At 35.6% G+C, this 18,628-nt stretch overlaps 1 long non-coding RNA gene across 1 annotated transcript in view; it reads right to left on the bottom strand.

The window, feature by feature from the left end:
* The window catches only part of LOC147583261 (uncharacterized), a 64,163-nt gene that overhangs the window by 16,816 nt on the left and 28,719 nt on the right, over positions 1-18,628 (bottom strand). The window contains exon 2 of the long non-coding RNA XR_015247110.1: positions 10,570-10,711. This is a non-coding gene — a long non-coding RNA (uncharacterized LOC147583261). The remainder of the gene's footprint in view (positions 1-10,569; positions 10,712-18,628) is intronic.

The following is an 18,628-nucleotide window of genomic DNA, read 5'->3' as shown; positions in this document are numbered from 1 at the left end:
CTTTTTAGTATTAGAATAGATAACTGTGTCTGTGAGCATCAGAGAAGTTGGCTTGAGGTTAGACTGTGTTGTAGGAAAAATATATATTTTTACCACTGGAGTCACAGTCACTGTAGCAAGATGCACATACTATAAGAGACATACAGGAATTGAGACACAGAGATTGAAGAAAGAGTCAATTCATATCAGCCATCTCATGCTTATTCTGGGGAATATGCTCATGAACACAATAAAGGGGAAATTTTTTTTAATCTATTTAATTGTTGTACACACACACACGCAGAGCAAAGTTCACAAAAGTTAAATGTGTGTAGCAATTATCTGTATAAATCATTATATACAAGTCCCAGTCTGTTTTAAAATTTTCATTTTAAACAGATATGCATACAAGATCCAGAAAGGGTATATGCAACAATTTAACAGCCATAATCTTTAGTGAGATTATGGGTATTGTTGGGATTCTTTCCTCTAATTTTTCTGTTTTTAAAACTTTTTTAAATGAACATTTTTGCTTTCATTATCAGAAAAAAATACTGATTGTTTTTAAATGGCACTCACAAAACAGATGATACCTTTAAAATACCTTTCAAACTAAGCCTTATTTTATTACAAATGCTTACAATGTATAGTTTTTGGTATGCAATCTCTATACCAAAAGAACAAGTACTTGGTGAAACAAACTACTGCTAAACAGGACAGAAACATGAGAGCACATGTATAATGCAGGAAGTCTGAATCAACAGAATTCTATTAGTCTACCTCTGTAAAGCAGTGTTCTTGGGGACTATCGAACGGGACATGGAAACAGCCTTCTTATTATATTGAACTGGACATTAAACTGTACTTGTCAAAAGAAAAAAGAAGGTCCTCTCTAGATACGGATTATGTAAATACACATACAGAGTCTATAATACATTATGTTAGGAGATGCCTTCTGAGTTGAGCTTCCGTGAATTCCTACTCTTCATGCACTTGCCTAAAATTTCATTTAAAAAACCCTATTACAGCAATACTCTCCCTGCTTCATTCATAAAAAATGCATAGATGCATTCATGTAATAGAGGAAATTTCTCGCTGAAACACATATATCACTCTGGTAAGTCTGTTTTAGTGATTGGAAAAAATAAATGTCTCATATGAGAAGGATTTCAAAGACAGGTCAGTTAAAATAGTTCTTTGATTGTGTAAAATTACTAGTGGTTGATCCACTGTGTCAGATGTGAAATGAGATTAAACTGTAAGAGTCAGTTTTAAATTCTCAGCATTAAACTGAATTAATAAATTGAGCAAAGACATGGTTCAAGTAGGATTGAAAGGTTCTGCTAAAACCAGACTGTTTAGATCCATTAGCAACACAGCTACAAAGAAAGAATATCTTATCAGAAAGGAGTGTAGGCTGTGGAAAATTAATAGAGAGTGCTAGACCCAATCTTGGTGTAGAATTACATGGAAGGGATTAGGAAGTGAGGGGAAGGTAATTAAGTAGAAAGAACAGCCGGAAAGAACTGAAAAGCAAAAGATCAGATGGTCTGAGGTTGAGCCCCTCACCATCTGTTGGCAATCATCAAAATTTATTTGATCTTATTGTGTATTTACTTTGTAAAAGGGGGGAAAAAAACCCTCATTCTAATGAATGAATAGGTGGGATACAAGGTGAATGCCCATTATAACAGAGCTCATTATTACTGTGAGAAAATCATTGCCATTGCAACATAACAAATACAATTAATGCAATCTAATTGTTCCATTTCTGTCCATGTCTCTGACATCAGCTTCATAAAAAGGTTCTTATGCTTTCGGGGCCTTTTGTGATTTAGTTGGAGGGCTTTGTCTATAATTTTACTGTCATTGTTTATTGCATGTCTATCTATACAATTTGCTCTTGTAAAATTTCTGAGTGACTGCATGTATCCATTAGCAAAGTAGGTCAACCAGCCACTTAGGTTTCCCCCTTCTAATAGGCATCATCAGCACCTGTGATTTCAATATCCGTTAACAGTGCGAACTATCCATCCAGTTATACAAAGAGGAAAACTCAATTCTTTCCTCTACTTTATCTCTGGCCCCATATTCTCTTACCAGACCTTTCTGAAGGGTTTCCCTACATGTTTTCCCTTTCAAATATTTTGGTGCTTCCTCCCATCTTTTTCCCCTGTACTTTAGGCTTTGCGGTCTTTCACCTTAACTGCTACCTGCCTCTTTTCCTGTCCCTCTCACATCCATCTCCCATCACACAGGGAAAACACAAATCTGACCTTTCAATCTCCTGTTAAAAGATTTCTGTTTCCACATCACTTACAGGATAAAGTCAAAAGGCATCTGTGTGGTATGTGAAACCCTTAACTGCAGTGTCCCCTGACAATTTCACCTCTCTAGCTCTTCTCTCCCATCTCACAGTTTATACCCTTCAGCAAAACCAGAGTAATTTATAAAGCAACTACGAATAAATAATTAAGCAATTTTTATTACAATCAACTCGTGATATGCCTCAGGGATGAGTATTTTCATCCATTCTTTAGGACTGTGCCATGCATTCCTATTTTAAAATTAGCTGCTTGGTTTGTAGAGTGCAAGCCTTGCAAGTAAGGCAGAGCAGACTACACAGCCGGCTGTCACACAGGAGCATCTGTACAAGAGGTCTCAGCACAGCTCGGCAAGACTAGCAGATACATCATCATATCTCTGGACACATATTGGTATTGCCCACCAGTCAAGCAGTGTGCAGCTACACAGGAGAGCTGTATATTTTCCTTTATTAAAAAATGATTGAAACAGTGTCGTTCTTTGTCTAGTATCATCTTTCACGTACCTAGCAACACACTTTTAACATACCGGATATTTGAAAGCTTTATCAGAAAAGGCTGGCTGCCTCAAATCAAGGGTTTTATTTAATTTAGCTCTGAATTTGCTGGAGGAAAATAAATTGATGTCAGGTTTTTAATTTTAAAGTCACATTTGCATTGCAGATGGACTATTTAACAGTTCACATAATCAATAAAATTACTGCTGAAGCACAGGATGTGTTAATGAGAGACTCTAATATCTGAGTAAGTGGTTTCCTTCTGAAAAGTCAAATCATGTTTGTTTGCTTGTTTAAATTTTTTAATCATAAGAAATGACCTTATTCTGATGGAAAAATAGCTAAGTGTTTCCACAAGGTATACTTGGCTCCTTGCACATGATAGGGATTAACATTATTTTGATAGGTAGAAATATTCTACCCCACTCTCCATACCCTAGAAAAGAATGTGCAGATCCAAATTTATGGAACCCAGTTTAAAGTGCTGATTCATTACTGTCCCAAATGCCAGTGAAGAAATATTTTGAAATGTCTTAAGTATTCTACATATCTACAAATGGGATGGAATGGAAGTTGGGCTAGTAAAAACTGACACCACACTTTTTAAATATTAAATTTTCTTTTTAGAAAGAGGAGAGTTGTTTCTGTCTTGTTTTTGAGCAGCAATTTTGTACTATATATTTCTAACAACTTTATTGAAGTATAACCAACATAATAAACTGCATATATTTAAAATATGCAATTCAATGTATATATTTGACATACATGTACAGACTCTATTGTTTCTAGTTAAAAAGTCAGAAAAATAAATAAGAAAACTATCAACTATATTCATAGTACTATAATCACAGTTGAACTTTTAGAACACTCCTCTCACAAGTTTTTAAGTCTATTCATATATATGTATGAATAAAATAGATATATGCTTCTACTTCTATCACACTGTCAACAAACTGCATATACTGCCTATACTTTTCCCTCTTTCAACCATTAAGTGTCCATGAATATTTTACGTCTTTAACTATCATCCTAAAGACGACTTTCAGTATATACAATGTACATTTTTGTTCATCAGTAGTAAAATAATTACATAATGAATGATGAATAATTACCTATAACCATAGAAATATAAACAAATAGCCATACAAATATCACTACTAAATTCTAAAACAATTTTAATCTACATATATGAATTATAAATACAGAAATGTATATATATACATATGATTTTTATCTTATTAAAATAGTAATCGAACTACATGTATTATTTTGTAATCCAATTAAATGAATTTTAATGAGTATTTTATATATTTGAAATTTTTTGTTGCCAAAAGTTAAAAAATACAAATATGCATGAAAAAGGAAATTATCACCAATAACTCTAATAACATAAATAATCTCATTTAAACATTTGGAATAATGTTTTCCTGGAGAGATACAGATAAACTGCATTATTATTTAAACCCTATTTATAATCTAAATTTGATATGGGTATTTTTCCATGTTATTATATCTTTTTAAGGAATAATTTTAAATAGCAAAGTAGTTCTATAGTATGGAGTACTTTTGACAACATTGATATTTTTAAATCGTGGCCAATTTATAGCAAAATTTTTCATTTCAAAAAAATGTGCAATCCTTTGATTAGTAGTGAGGTTGAACTTTTTTTTTCAAGTGCTCACAGGCTTTTTTTAAAAAAATATTTATTTTGTCAGTTCTATATGCTATAAATATTTTCTCCCCAGGTTCTCATTTGCTTTATGGTAATACTCTTACACAGAAGTTTTCAATATTTTCCTTTATAATTTTTCCATTGCATTTTTAATTAGCTTAAATATTCATTTATGTATTTTGAAATTTATTTTATTTTATGTTTTTAATTTTCACATGTGGAATTTATTTGGTAAATGATGTGAGGTAACCAAGCATCCTTGCACATGAAGTTGAAATGGCATCTTTATCACATAATAAATTCTTATGTATGCATTTGAATTTAAAATTTGTGCTAGCGGAGTGATGAAAGCCGCAGTTCAATCTCAGAGCTTTTGTTCCTTTTGTATCTGTTTAGTTAAATGTGGCATTGATTTAAGGTGGTGCTTTTTTTTTTTTTTAACACTCCATAAAGTGCTGTTATTGAAGACTTACATTTCGATTTATATACACACATATTGCTATTTTCCCTCTTTGGATTTATATTTTCTTTTAAAGCAATGCAAGCTTTCTGCAGAAAAAAAAATTAAGTAAATAAAAATGTAAAGAGGCAACAAAAATTAGTTTAATCCCTCTTAATCTTAGTATTCAACAGCAACCACTGATAGCACTCTTGGCATAATTAATTCCAAGATTTTTTTTTTTCATTTCACCCCTTTGTAGGGGATACAAGAGATGTAAATAAAGGTTTCTAAATGGTTTTATAATGGTGACTTTTTTATTCTTCCCATAAAGCTTTAAATTGTTTCATAATAATGAAATTCTTTATTCTTTTAATGGAGCTTGAAATATATTTTTTAAAGGACCTAAATATATGAATTCCTACTCTGAAAACAGAAAATGAATGTGTTTTCTTACACATGAAATGAAAATTCTCTATTTCACCAGTGGGTGGCAATCTCAACATGTACCCAGCTGGGTGCTGTCATTGGATCCTGGTCATGCAAAGGGGAAAACTAACCTAAAATGTCTGACAAACGTAACTCCAGCTGCTGTTGTTGCCCTTTAGTTGTCGTGATTTAAAAAAGAAAATGAGAAACCTGCAGAAATAATCACAAGTGAGAACATTACACAACATGGAACAAAATTACCTTGGCTTAATGTGGGCTCAGTGAAAATAAAAGCTATGTGTTAAAATATTATTCCTCATGTGCTCCCAAAGAACACAGTGTTTTAAATATTTCCAAAAAGGACTAAGAGTTTACATCAAACAAACATCCTACAATTACATGAATTACAAGACAAAAAGTAATGGAGAATACCATTGTGATGGGAAATCAGCAAATTTGAGTTACTAGCAAAACATTCAAGCCCACAGCTGAGCCACCATTAGAGTTAAAGTCAGGATGGTAGAAAGCTTAGAAGGCAGGAGAACCCACATGGGGATGGACTTGCAAGTAACAGCCTGAAACTACACTCAACAAAAATGAACATAAAATCAAAGTAATTGGTTTTTTAAGTGCAAAATTCAATGATCCCAAACATCGGATCATGAAATAAAGCAGTTCTCGGTACTTCCACTGATAGTTTGACCAACATATTTAGATATTTAGTCTCCAAACCAAATATAGTATAAACATGACAATTTTTTTTTATTTTGTAGAAAAACCACACTCTTTTTTGCACTAATAATTTAAAATAAACTATGAAGCACAATCATTTGAGAGAGAAAGAATCTTCAAGGTTTCAGGAAGTCTAAAATTGAGCGTAGGGTTAAGCTGCAAAGTTGTAGAGTTTGCCTTCAAACCAAGTACATGTTCTCAAAAAGATAAAGCTTTGAACCCACTCTGTCCAACCCAGTTCTCTCTTACTGACCATGAATCCAAGCCCCTTGGCTAACTACAGTTTGTTAGTTCCAATTTCCCACCTGTTTCTACTCCATTGTTTTAGAACCCACTGAGCCTATGGGAGAAGAGCATGGTGAGAGTTTGACTCCACATTCAGCAATGCTGAGGCACCCCAGCAAACTGGTTAGATGCTCCCTCAGCAAAGACCAAGAGCCTCTAGGGAGCACTATTTGGTGGGGGGGTGAGGGGTGGGAGGGGCACAAGGCAAGGACAATAAAGCTGACTTAAAAATAAAGCCATAGTAACTACAAGAGTAAGAGCTGTTTTTTTTGTTTGTTTGTTTTTTGTTTTTTTTAGAGAGCAAGAGAGAGCAGGGGAGGGGCAGAAAGAGAGAGAGAGAGAATCCCAAGCAGGCTTCGCACTGTCAGCACAGAGCCTGATGTGGGGCTCGAACTCACGAACCATGAGATCGTGACCTGAGCCAAAATCAAGAGTTGGATGCTTAACCAACAGAGTCACTCAGACACCCCAAGAGTAAGAGCTTTTAAAGTGTGGTAACCCTTGATGGGAACTACCCCCAATCCTGCCTAAGGGATTTGAATTAAAAATTGACTACGAATAGAAATCAAAAAACTGCAAACCTCTCCAATAGCATCTAACACCAAAGAAACAGACATTCTCATCCCCTGCCTTATCCAGTCCTTTCAGCCATTTCTCATATAATGTAAGGTTGCTAGACCCTCCTCTTCTTGCTTCTTGTTGCCAGAATCATTCTCAGAGTATCGATTCCCATAATTAAACCCAATATCCTAGCAATGAGGAATAAAGCAGGGCTTCTATAAACTGGACACTTTTTCTGCATTAATAGAACACGATATTCCTTTAGCTTTTTTAGTATTGACTTAGAGCTTTGAATAAATATTTATCAGAGGTCAGTTTAATGCGCAGAGCACTAAAATAGGCAATCTGCTATCTTAAACACTATGTGAGCCATATTCAGCCCTCCAATAGGGATTAAAGTCACCTCAATAGATGGTGATAGATGAATTAATGCATGATCAAGTGCCAAAACGAGCACTGCAGATTCCAAGGGCTTTAGTAGTTCAGAGTCAAGGAGTAGTTACGGCAGACAGGACTTAACAGCTAACATTCATTGAGTGTTTATTTGGTGCCAGGCTCTGTCCCGTGTTCTCTCAATAGCATGATCTCATTTAATCCTCACATCAACCCTGTGAGTTAGATACTATTATTATCTCCATTTCACAAGCAAGGAAACTGAGCCTTAGAGATGTTAAATAATTGATCCAAAAGTACACACTCATAATTGGGAAGATCTGGTTCTTGAACCTAGACAGCCTGACTCCATTCTGCTCTGCATTCTCCCTACACAGCTGTGGTGCCATCAGTTTCTCAGTCATGCCCGAAAAATCAGAGGTGTCTCATTTAGCTTAGTTCATGGTGGCTGCTTTCTGATCTTCAGGGACTGACACTTCTAGGCTCCCTTTTTTATGTGAAACCAGGCAAACTGGACCTAATGAAACAGTCTGAAGCTTTGTCACATCCGAGTCCACTGCATTCATGAGGATCCAGCCCACGTTGGCAGGTTAGGGCTCTGTGAAAATGAGCAGCAGAAACATCAAAATAACCCATAATGGAAGATTTATGAAAAGAGCTAATATTATGATCTATTTTTGATTTGGGGATAGTAACATAGATAACTCAAAACTATGTACATCTTTTTCACTCAAATAACAAGCATGACAGAATGCATAATGTGTGCACAGTGCTGCAATAGATACTATGGGTATTCACTGCAGGGCTTGGGGAGATGATTATGGATCTTTAGAAGCAGATATACTTCTTAAGTTTTTTTCATTGGGACTTAAGTTTTTAATTCTAAGCACACAAGGCTATCATGACAGAGGTGAGTATGGAAAGTACTACATAATAACACCAAAGGGAAATACACTAAAAAGGAAAAAAGCCTCGCTCCAAAATTCATTGAGAATGTTTATATTAATTGAAAGCCAATAACTCTAGACCTATTATGGTCATATTCACAGCCTCAGGAGGACAGTGATGTGAATAATGATAAAGTAGAAACAATTCCTTCCACGATGATAAAATATTTGGTCTCTTTATACTGTTCTGAGGGGAGGGAGCAAAAAAAAAATTTGTCAAGAAACATATGAATAGTCCCTATTAGACTAATGAAAAGTGAAAAGTGATTTTATGTTCTTTGTTAAACAACTTAAACATTTACCTAGGCAAGTACTATATTTCAGGAGCCAAACTCTGCCTCAAAGGGAACCAGCTGGCCATGAAATATAATCTGTAGTTGGATGGAGGATAAACAAAGTTTAGTTCTTCGTGCAGAACATGCAATGAAGATGGAAAGCACATTGCCCTGGGATTTGTCTGGAGCAGGTGTCAGCAGCCTCTGTGAGGTGGCTGCCAAGTCTCTATTTATTCACTCTCTCACGAACTGGAAGAGGGAAGAATTCTAGTATCTTTAGGTCACTCACACACACACACAACATGCCCAGAAGTGGATGCACTTTGACGCAGGTAGGTTAAATCTATAGAAGAAACACTATGAAAAACACCTGGTCTGTGTCTGCTGCTCCACTGAAAATTTGGGAATAGGGTATCCACCCCCCCAACCCCTCTTCAAAGAACCTCTCTTCCCACCATTCCAGTTAAAGCTCCTAGAGCTTCTTTAGAGTCCTCAAGAATTTCCTTTTATAACACAAATACCCTTAAGACAGACTACATCTCACATCTATTAGTGCAAAGCCTTAGTGAAGCTGAAAGACTGATAACACTCAAGCATAGTTATGATCTTATGATTCAAGAAGAGAACATTTCAGTTCCATATGTTTATCTGGTCCCATTGGTGTGGGCGTGAGGGGCAGAGTGACAGGGAAAGGCCAAGGGTATTGTTGATTACAAAAGGGAATAGTTGCTTATTTTCTTGCTGTACTGCTTATCTGTGTTAAGATCTCAGAGGAAGGTGTAGTAGATCAGCTTTGAGGCTAGAATACCACATTACAATCATATTTTACATATATTTATGCTACTGAATGGGTCGGTAAACAACAATAATTGAGTTGTGACCAGAAGCAGCACACTGCATTTGGGATTTATGAGAACAGCAAACAATATAGTGTGGTTTACCCCTAGTTTGCCAGGAAACAGAATTTTTGCTACTATTTACCTACTTACCAGAGACAACAGGAGCAATGGAATTAGTTTTCTAGGGCATCATGTTAAATAATAAGAGTCTTAAGTGCACTTGGATCAATTAAGGAAACATTTCCTTTTTCTGTTTTATTCCTATATATTTCTTTTCTTTTCTTTCTTTTTTTTTTTTAGATTGATCTTAAATAGTCTTTAATCTACCTATAAGAAGAGGAATGTTATGTAAGATTGATGATAGAGAACTAATTAGAGACCTTGAAAAATGTTCATAATTTGATAAAATTCTGTTATCAAATAGGAAATGATAGCCACCTTCAGACTCTACAATTAGAAGCTTTTATCCTATTCTCTCTGGCTTCCATATCCACCCATATATCTAAGATATTTTGGTACTGGTCTTGACCACCTGATCTTCATCTCCTACTTCTTTGAGTAAATTGCACAGTTTCCTTGGCAAAGTAGTTACACACCTCTCAACAATCAATCGGTATATTTTGGGTAGCATACCACCATCCTGGCCCCTGGCCAATTAGAACAACAGATCCCCCAGGAGATTGGATGGGGATCACATTACCCAAGTTGGTCCCATTACAATGGTTCCCAGGATTTGTGTGGAAACCGCCAGAGAAGACACTGTCTCCCTTTTCCTATGGACTTGAATGTTAGAAAAGTTAGGTCTAGAGCTACCCAGATAATAAAGCCAGCCCAGGAGATAGAAGAATGCAGAGAAATGTCAAAACTAGGCTCTGATATCATTTGAGTCCTGCATCAAACCCCTAGATTCTCTGTTACATGACCCAATATGTTCTGTTTCTTAAGCTATTTGGAGTTAACCCTCCTTTCTCACACAATCAGAAGACACCTCTCTGAAAGAACAATTTGGTTGCTTCTTCTTACCCAGTGAATATTATGTCCTTTTTGTTTCTATTCTCTAATTCAGCATATTAGATATTTAACAAAAATACCATATTTCCTGGACTAAAGCATATTTTTTCACACTTTATGTCCAAAGAAACTTTGAGGAGTAAGTTGTGATATAGCTGGCATTGACTACACATTGACAAAACTTACCTAAGTAAAAGAAGAGCCTTGCTTCAAGTTGTGATCTGTTTTTGCACTGGGGTCACACATTATACAGCTGCACATTGACTTAAATTCAGATTCCAAATTTTCATTTAGAATGTTTTCAAAATTACTGCATTATGAAACAGCACTGAAATGAAACATTGTGATAGCAGAAGAAAAGATTACCTGGCAGAAGTCGGGCAATGCAATTAAAGGCAACAAAAATTGCCAAACTGTTTAATAAATCATCAAACTTTCAAGGCCAGGAGAGATTGGGGCACATGATACATGCTTATAGAGAACCACAGTCAGTTCCCCAATAGCTATCTTTCAAAAATCTTTGGCTGACTTTCAAGAGAGGTTATTTAACTTCTAGAAATTCTTAATTCAATTAAAGATAAAAAGAAAATATGAGTTTAATCAAATAGGCAATGCTTACACAATCCCAGTCTTTTCCCATGTTATAGTATCAATGTATCAATCCTAAACATGTTAAAGAAGTTAGTCTCCTAGAAAGTGTGTTTTCCACAGGGTGCTACATATGACTGCCCATAGATAAGAATGATCCAGAAGAGCCTTTAGACTTCAAATATATAGATTCAATCTTTATGAAGCCAAAGATATAAAATGCCATTGTTTACTTAAATTTATTAACATACAGGTACTATTTTATTAACAGATTCTGGTTCTAAGATATAGACTTACATGCTGATATCTCTACTTCACGCATAAAACCAGAGAATAGCAAAAAGAAGGAAGGAAAGAACAAAGGGAAATGGAGGGAAGGAAGAAAGGGAGGGAGGGAAATGGGAGGGAGGGAGGAAAGAAAGCAAGGAAGGAAGGAAGGGGGGAAGGAAGAAAAATCTTAATGAGAAAGGAAACTCTTGGTGGATGTAAATCTATGAGATGTCATTGAAAGAAAGACTGACAGCCATAAGTTTAAGAGGCATTCAGGAATCCACTGTGTGGGAAGGCATCATAATTGGAAGTCATTATAGGCAAAAATTCTTTGGGCCCTTTGTATCTGGAGCATGTCATAGTTACTATGCTAAGCAGTTAAGACAGTCATCCTGAAAGAAAATACTGTCCTTGCTATAGCCACATTATGTTGTATCAGGAGAACTACATCATTCCCATTGAGAGTCAATTTGGATACCATTGGGAGACTGCCACAGCCTAGCATACATGCAGGAGAATTCTGTCATGGAAGATAAATGTCTAAATAAAATGTATTTATCCCATAGCAACACCATGAAAGATTGCTAACAAACTCAGCCCCTCAGCTCACAAGAAAAATCTTATGCCTGAGGAATGAGTTAATAGAGACGTCTCTAAAGAATATTTCATACTGTAGGAGAAATAAAGCACATAATTTAATCAAATACCTTAAAAGCAAGAACAAGTAGTTATGAAACAAGAATAATAGCAATAAAAAATCAGTTAAAGGTTTTTTTTTAATATATTAAATTTATTGCCAAATTGGTTTCCATACAACACCCAGTGCTCATCCCAAAAGATGCCCTCTTCAATACCCATCACCTACCCTCACCTCCCTCCCACCCCCCATCAACCCTCAGTTTGTTCTCAGTAGTTAAAGGTTTTTAAAATGAAAATATACTCATTAAAATATACAACTTAATGAATAGACTAACACTGGATCTACTGCAGAGTAAATTGGTAAACTGTAATATGTCACTGAGGATTTCTTCTAGAACATAAAACAAAGACAATGGGATGTAAACTGTGAAGGAAATTTTGAGAGACATGGCAGATAGATTCAGAAGTTCTAATGCCTGACTTAAAGAATTTCCATAAAAGGAGAGAAAAGACAAACAGGAATAGCAACGTTTGGAGAAATAGAGGCAAAGAATTTCTAAGAACTAAGTGATGAGATTCCTTTGTCAAAAAAGTTCACCAAGCATTAGCAGAAAAATAATTCAGTAAGAAAAAAATCCAAGTCTAGAAACTTTGGAGTAAAATTTCAGGCCATGAAAGATAGGACGTAAACCCTTCTATTTCTCCTCTTTTTCCTCTACCTAATTGGTTTCCTTTTTCTTCGACTTCTCTTTCTTTGGAGGTGGTAGCCTGGTCAAAGGGACAGGAAGTAGTGAAGGGCCTGTTGCTGAAGAGGTAATAGACCAAGGGACCAGCAACGTATGCACGGAGGGGGCAGTGGAAACAGGGGTCAAGTACCCATAAGGACAGGGAAAGGGGAACGATGAAGTGATGATGGTGAAGCTAACGGCCAAAGATATGGCTCCTGTGGTCAGGAGATTAGCTACATACAGGAGGGTTGAGGGGAAGAGGTAAGTCACAAAAATGAAAAGGAGGAAAGCTAGAAAGAGGCCTGAGCTGTTAAACTGGAATTGGAGGTATCAGTATGAACTCATTTGTTTTAATATTTATATGGGTAGATACATAAACAGACATAGATATGCATGTATCATAATATATGTGTGTACATGTTTATATGCCACAGATATATTTTCTACCTTCTACTGAGAGGGTCTAGAAGCAATGACACTCTAGTAACTAACAATGAACATAAGTGAGTTCCCAAATCAAGCCAATTCAAATAAGTATCAACAATATCTGGATAACATAACATTTGCTAATATATACAAATATTTACATGTGTATCTATGTATATACTTGCATGTATACACATATACATACACACCAGAGTATGCATATATAGGTATGTGGGAGGGGTATATAAGTATAAGTAAGTATATATAAGTACATATATTCTAATATAAGTAAATTTACAATAAATAACCAAGTTCAACAAAGGAAGTTTCAACAAAATACAAAAAGAAAAAGAAAACCCTGGTATTATGCACACCATGTTCACTGCCCACATACAATGAAATCAGATATATAAACTAAGATAGCATAAAACAAAGTAAAAACACATAAAATAATAGCAAGTGAAACATTTATTTTTCTGGTTCTCAAAACTATCATTAAATGAATAGAGCATTTCATAATTGATGGTATCTTAAATTTGAGGAAATATGAGTCCAAATCTCTTATTCAAATTGCAAAATCCAGGAAGCTCTGAAAATCTAAAGCAATTTTATATTCATTTGGTAGCAAAATATAATCTGATCTGAAATCATTTAGTAGCAAAAGCTGATGTGAATTGACAAGAGGCTATTTAAAGACTTTATTCTACAGAGTATGATATTCTAGAGTATGTATATTCATATGTTGGTAGCAAAAAGATTAACATTTTTGAGTAAGCAGTGCTGACCCAGGCCCCTCTGGGAGAAATTACATAATAAATTCACATATAGTGTATGAATTTACGGTACCATTGTAAAATCTAAAAGTTTTTGAACTCTGAAACACACATCAGGCCTCAGGTGGTTTCTATTGGAATTGTAGACAAGTACAGTATTTCTTCTGCATTCTGAACCTAAGAAAAAAGGGTAACAAGAGAAGCTGTTCAGCTCAAATATCTATTTTTCCACCTTCTATAGCTACCCAACCAAGTATTTTTCTGTGGCAAGACCACAATTTTATGGCTATTATAATATGCAAACTTAAATTGTTTAATTTTTTCTTTGTTTTCTTTCATGCAGAGAATGATGGAATGCAAACATTTCCCTCGCTTAGAGGCAGGGTTTCAATATCAAGAAAAAGAACTAATATTTTGGTTCTTAATGATTCAATCTCTAAGAGTAATGAGCCATCAAAGTTTATCGTGAGGGAAAAAAAAAACCAGGAGAACTAAATTTGAGGAAAGGGAAAATGCCTGGAAGGGAAGCCTGAATAGAGAGGAAATGGGTTTTCCACCACCTTCCCCCCATCCCTGGCTAAAAGAAAGTTGGAAAGAGGTGAGTAAATGAAAGGGAGTACCAAAAGGAGGCCCAGGTGCCTCACAGCCCAAGAGAGAGCTTGCTGCCTGGGAAGAAACAAGTGGGTAGATCTAATTAAGGACTAATGCCAAGAGCACTATTCCAGTACCCAGAAAAGAATGGAAGGTGGGAGGCACCTGGGTGGCTCAGTTGGTTAAGCAGCTGACTTCAGCTCAGGTCATGATCTCACAGTTTGTGAGTTCAAGCCCCACATCAGGCTCTGTGCTGGCAGCCTAGAGCCTGGGGTCTGCCTCTGATTCTGTGTCTCCCTCTCTCTCTCTCTGCCCCTCCCCTGCTTGCTCTCTGTCTCTCTCTCTCAAAAATAATAAACATTAAAAAAAAATTAACAACAAAAAAGAATGGAAGGTGGGTAAGCAGGAACCCTGACTTGAGTGAGAATATCACTACTCTAGCTGATCCTCTCTTTAGCAATGATAAAGGACTTAATTAGAACCCATGCTTCACCTCTTCACTTACTGATTGTAAACAGGAATGTTGTCTTCTGGGTTACAGGCTTTTTTTTTTTTTTTTTTTTTTTTTTTTTTTTTTTTTTTTTTTTTACCAATCCCTTACTGAATAACCTATTGAGGAAATCTCCCTCCTGATTGATTATGATACTTCAGGACTTCTCTAAGCCCAAGATAGAGATAAAATACTAGACAACTAGTGTAGTCGTAACAATAGGGAAATTACCCCTTGCATTTCTGCTAAAGGGGAAGGGGTACAGAAATAAACAAGACTTTATTCTATAAGTAGCCTAAGAGACTATCCTACATCTGAAGATTTGCAAACATATAATAACTTGTGCTTCTAGATATTTTAACATCCCTTTATTGATAGTTGTTTTCAGAAAAGTGGGCAGTTTTAGTTACTGAACCAATCTACAGATTTTGAAATAAAACGTACAGGAAATCATATTAAAAATAATTGCAGGGACAACTGGGTGGCTCAGTTGGTTAAGCATCTAACTCTTGATTTCAGCTCAGGTCATAATCTCTTGGTTCACGGGATCAAGCCCTATGTTGGGATCTGCATGGACAGCATGGAGCCTGCTTAGGATTCTCTCTCTCTCTCTCTCTCTCTCTCTCTCTCTCTCCCTCTCTCTGTCTCTCTGCCCCTGCCCTGCTTGCACTCTTTACCAAATAAATAAATGAATAAATAAACTTAAAAAAACTATAATGAGATATCACATCATACCTATCTGAATAGCTAAAATCAAAACCATAAGAAACAACTGTTGGTAAGGATGTGGGGAAAAAAGGAATCCTCTTGACTGTTGGTGGGAATGCAAACTGGTGTGACCACTGTGCAAAACAGTATGGAGTTTCCTCAAACATTTAAAAATAGAACTATCTTATGATCCAGTAATTGCACTACTGGGTATTTACCCCCAAAATACAAGAACACTAATTCAAAGGGATACATACACCCCTATATTTATAGCAGTATTATTTGCAATAGCCAAATTATGGAAGCACCCAAGTGTCCACTGACATATGACCAGAAAAGAAGAGGTAGAATATTATTCAGACATAAAAAAAAGAATGAGATCTTGCCATTTGCAATGACATGGATGGAGCTAGAGAGTATAATGCTAAGTGAAATAAGTCAGAGAAAGACAAATACCATATAATTTCACTCATGTGAAATTTAAGAAATAAAACAAACAAGAAAAGGCAAAAGAGAGAGAGAGAGAAAAACAGACTTAACTATAGAGAACAAACTGATAGTTACCAGTGGGGAGGTGGGAGGGAGAATGGGTGAAATAGGTGATGGTGATCAAGAAATGCATCATCATGAACACAGGGTGATGTATGGAATTGCTGACTCACTATTTTGTACCCCCAAAACTAATATAACACTGTATACTATATACTATACTGGAACTAAAACAAAAAAAAGAAAATTAATAAAGAGTTTCCATAAATGAACAAGCTCAAGGAAGCATTATGTTAGAGGATAATTTTCCAAAGAAGACAAAATCATGACTATCATACAAATACAAAATTAACATATATCAAAGGTGTTCTTTAACCCATTAATTAAATGAGAGACCCATTACAATAGGTTCAAAAAGAGACCTCAAGGGAGACACATTCATGAATCTGTAATATTGACATGAATTTGCAAGACTGCCTTTTCCATAGGAGGAAAAATATTTTCCCTCTATGATATAAAACTTCTGTGTATGTCTACAGACAAGAATTATTTGCAGTGTTACCCATTTTGTACAACTTAACTTTACTCTGTACAAAGTTGTAAAACAGCTTAGCTAGAGACAAGGTTGCATGTTCCTATAGGTTCAGATAGGAATCTCCAAAGGCTCTGAATATATAGACAGTAGTCTTCTCTGCTTATTCCAAAGTCTTAAATTTCCCCTTATAAATATTAGTTGAATATAATTTTTAAACTATCACAGCTATTTCTGCAATTCTATAAGTCAAGCTGAAGATTCTGTTTTAAAGGAAATGTTCATCATTCATGTAGATTATAATAAAATGTCAAGGCTTTTGATAATTGTCAGAGTATCAATGACAGTGAGTAGGCAGAAATGATTAGTTCCTGTTCTGATACTTACTAGACACACTTACAGTTTGTAAAAACTTAGGCAAGGATAAAGGGAGAGAAAAATATTTTGTCAATCATTACTTTAAAAATAATGTTCAGTAGAAGAAACATCTTGATAGTCATCAACAGCAATGTCAATAAATGTTTTTATATGTGCTGTAATATTTCTGGGTAAAACAGAGATCAATAGAAGTATTTTGTTAATTCTCAAGAAAGGTTATTGAGAGAAAATGTAGCAAGTAGTTCAAACTTTATTGGAAACATTATAAAGAGACCTGGTTCATCCAAATTGTAATTCCTGAAATACTTTTAACATCCTAAGACAAACAAAAATATAGCGAATTTAATGCTAATGGTTACCAACATACTAACTGTAGATCAACACAGTGATATAATGTTTTTCTTGAATATATTGCACATCACATATGCTGAAGTCCCTTATGTATAGCAGAAAGAAAACCAGCCTGCTTTTACAATTTTACATTATCATATCTTTGTATAAATGTTCTAGCATTCAAGTTCATGAGGACTCTCTTTGGGATTTATTTGGTACCAAGTCTTTTGGTCACAAATAAAACCCTAAATTAAAACACCAGGAAAATATCTTTCTTAAAAATATGACTTACTGACATGAAAGATTTATATTGCAGCAAAATATAGGAATTTCCTTATATATTTTTCCAAAGAAAGTTGGGGAAACTCTACTTTCAGCTAATACACAGAAGCATACATCAGAATAGTCCTCTTGCCAAAATCAACTATCAAATGCATGAAACATTAGTTTGGCAACATCAGAGAGTCCTGAGGGCAGGGAGGACTTGAGAAGCAGAGTCCTGCAGAGAAGGTAAGCACACTGAGGTGAGCCTTTGTGCTGATTTCCCCTCAAGGCATCTGCAGATCTGTAGCAGAAACTGAAGCTAAACAGACAGACAAACCTGGTAGCTGTGCTCTGAGAGCCACAAGGACAGAATTTGTACTTGAGGGCAGCCAGTGTGGTTAAGACTTGAGAAAGAAGAGGAAATACATAAAAGTGAGCTTGAAATTCTGCTTGCAGTTTCCCTGAAAAGAGTTCACCATCTCCAAAACAGCACATACACAGAGCAAGACTCCCAGAAACCTAGCCAAAAGAACAGTTTGCTAAAGAGCTAGGCAAAAATTTTAGTAGTACGGTAGTGCTGGGACGTGTGCTGAGTTTACAACTCAGGGATCACGAAAGTAAAGGAGGTGTAGGAAATAACCCCATGGTTGCACTTGAGAGCATAGAGAGGCCATACCCTAGAAATAAGAGCTATGTCCTAGGAATGAAGGCGAATTAGAACTAGACCAGTCCCATCAGAGTAGAGAATCCACTCTCAACCAGATTAAGGTGATCTTCTGTATATCTATCTTCCCATCAAAATGAAATTAAATTAATTATCTTTGGGGAAAGACATCATCATCCAAGACCTCTATGTTTTTCTGTTGTTGTTGTTCAAGACGTCCAATTCTGATCACATATTAATAGAGAAAAGAAATTGGAACATATAACAAAAAAAAAAAAAAAAAAAGGAAACATTTGAGAACAGAAATAGAACTAAAGAGGGGCACCTGGGTGGCTTAGTCGGTTAAGCATTCGACTTCGGCTCAAGTCATGA

Source organism: Puma concolor, chromosome A2 (assembly GCF_028749965.1).
Source record: "Puma concolor isolate L17-30 chromosome A2, mPumCon1.1.hap2, whole genome shotgun sequence".
NCBI classification, from domain to species: Eukaryota; Metazoa; Chordata; class Mammalia; order Carnivora; family Felidae; genus Puma; species Puma concolor.
Note: the sequence above shows the minus strand (reverse complement) of the source record. Positions and strands in the feature narration are given on the sequence as shown.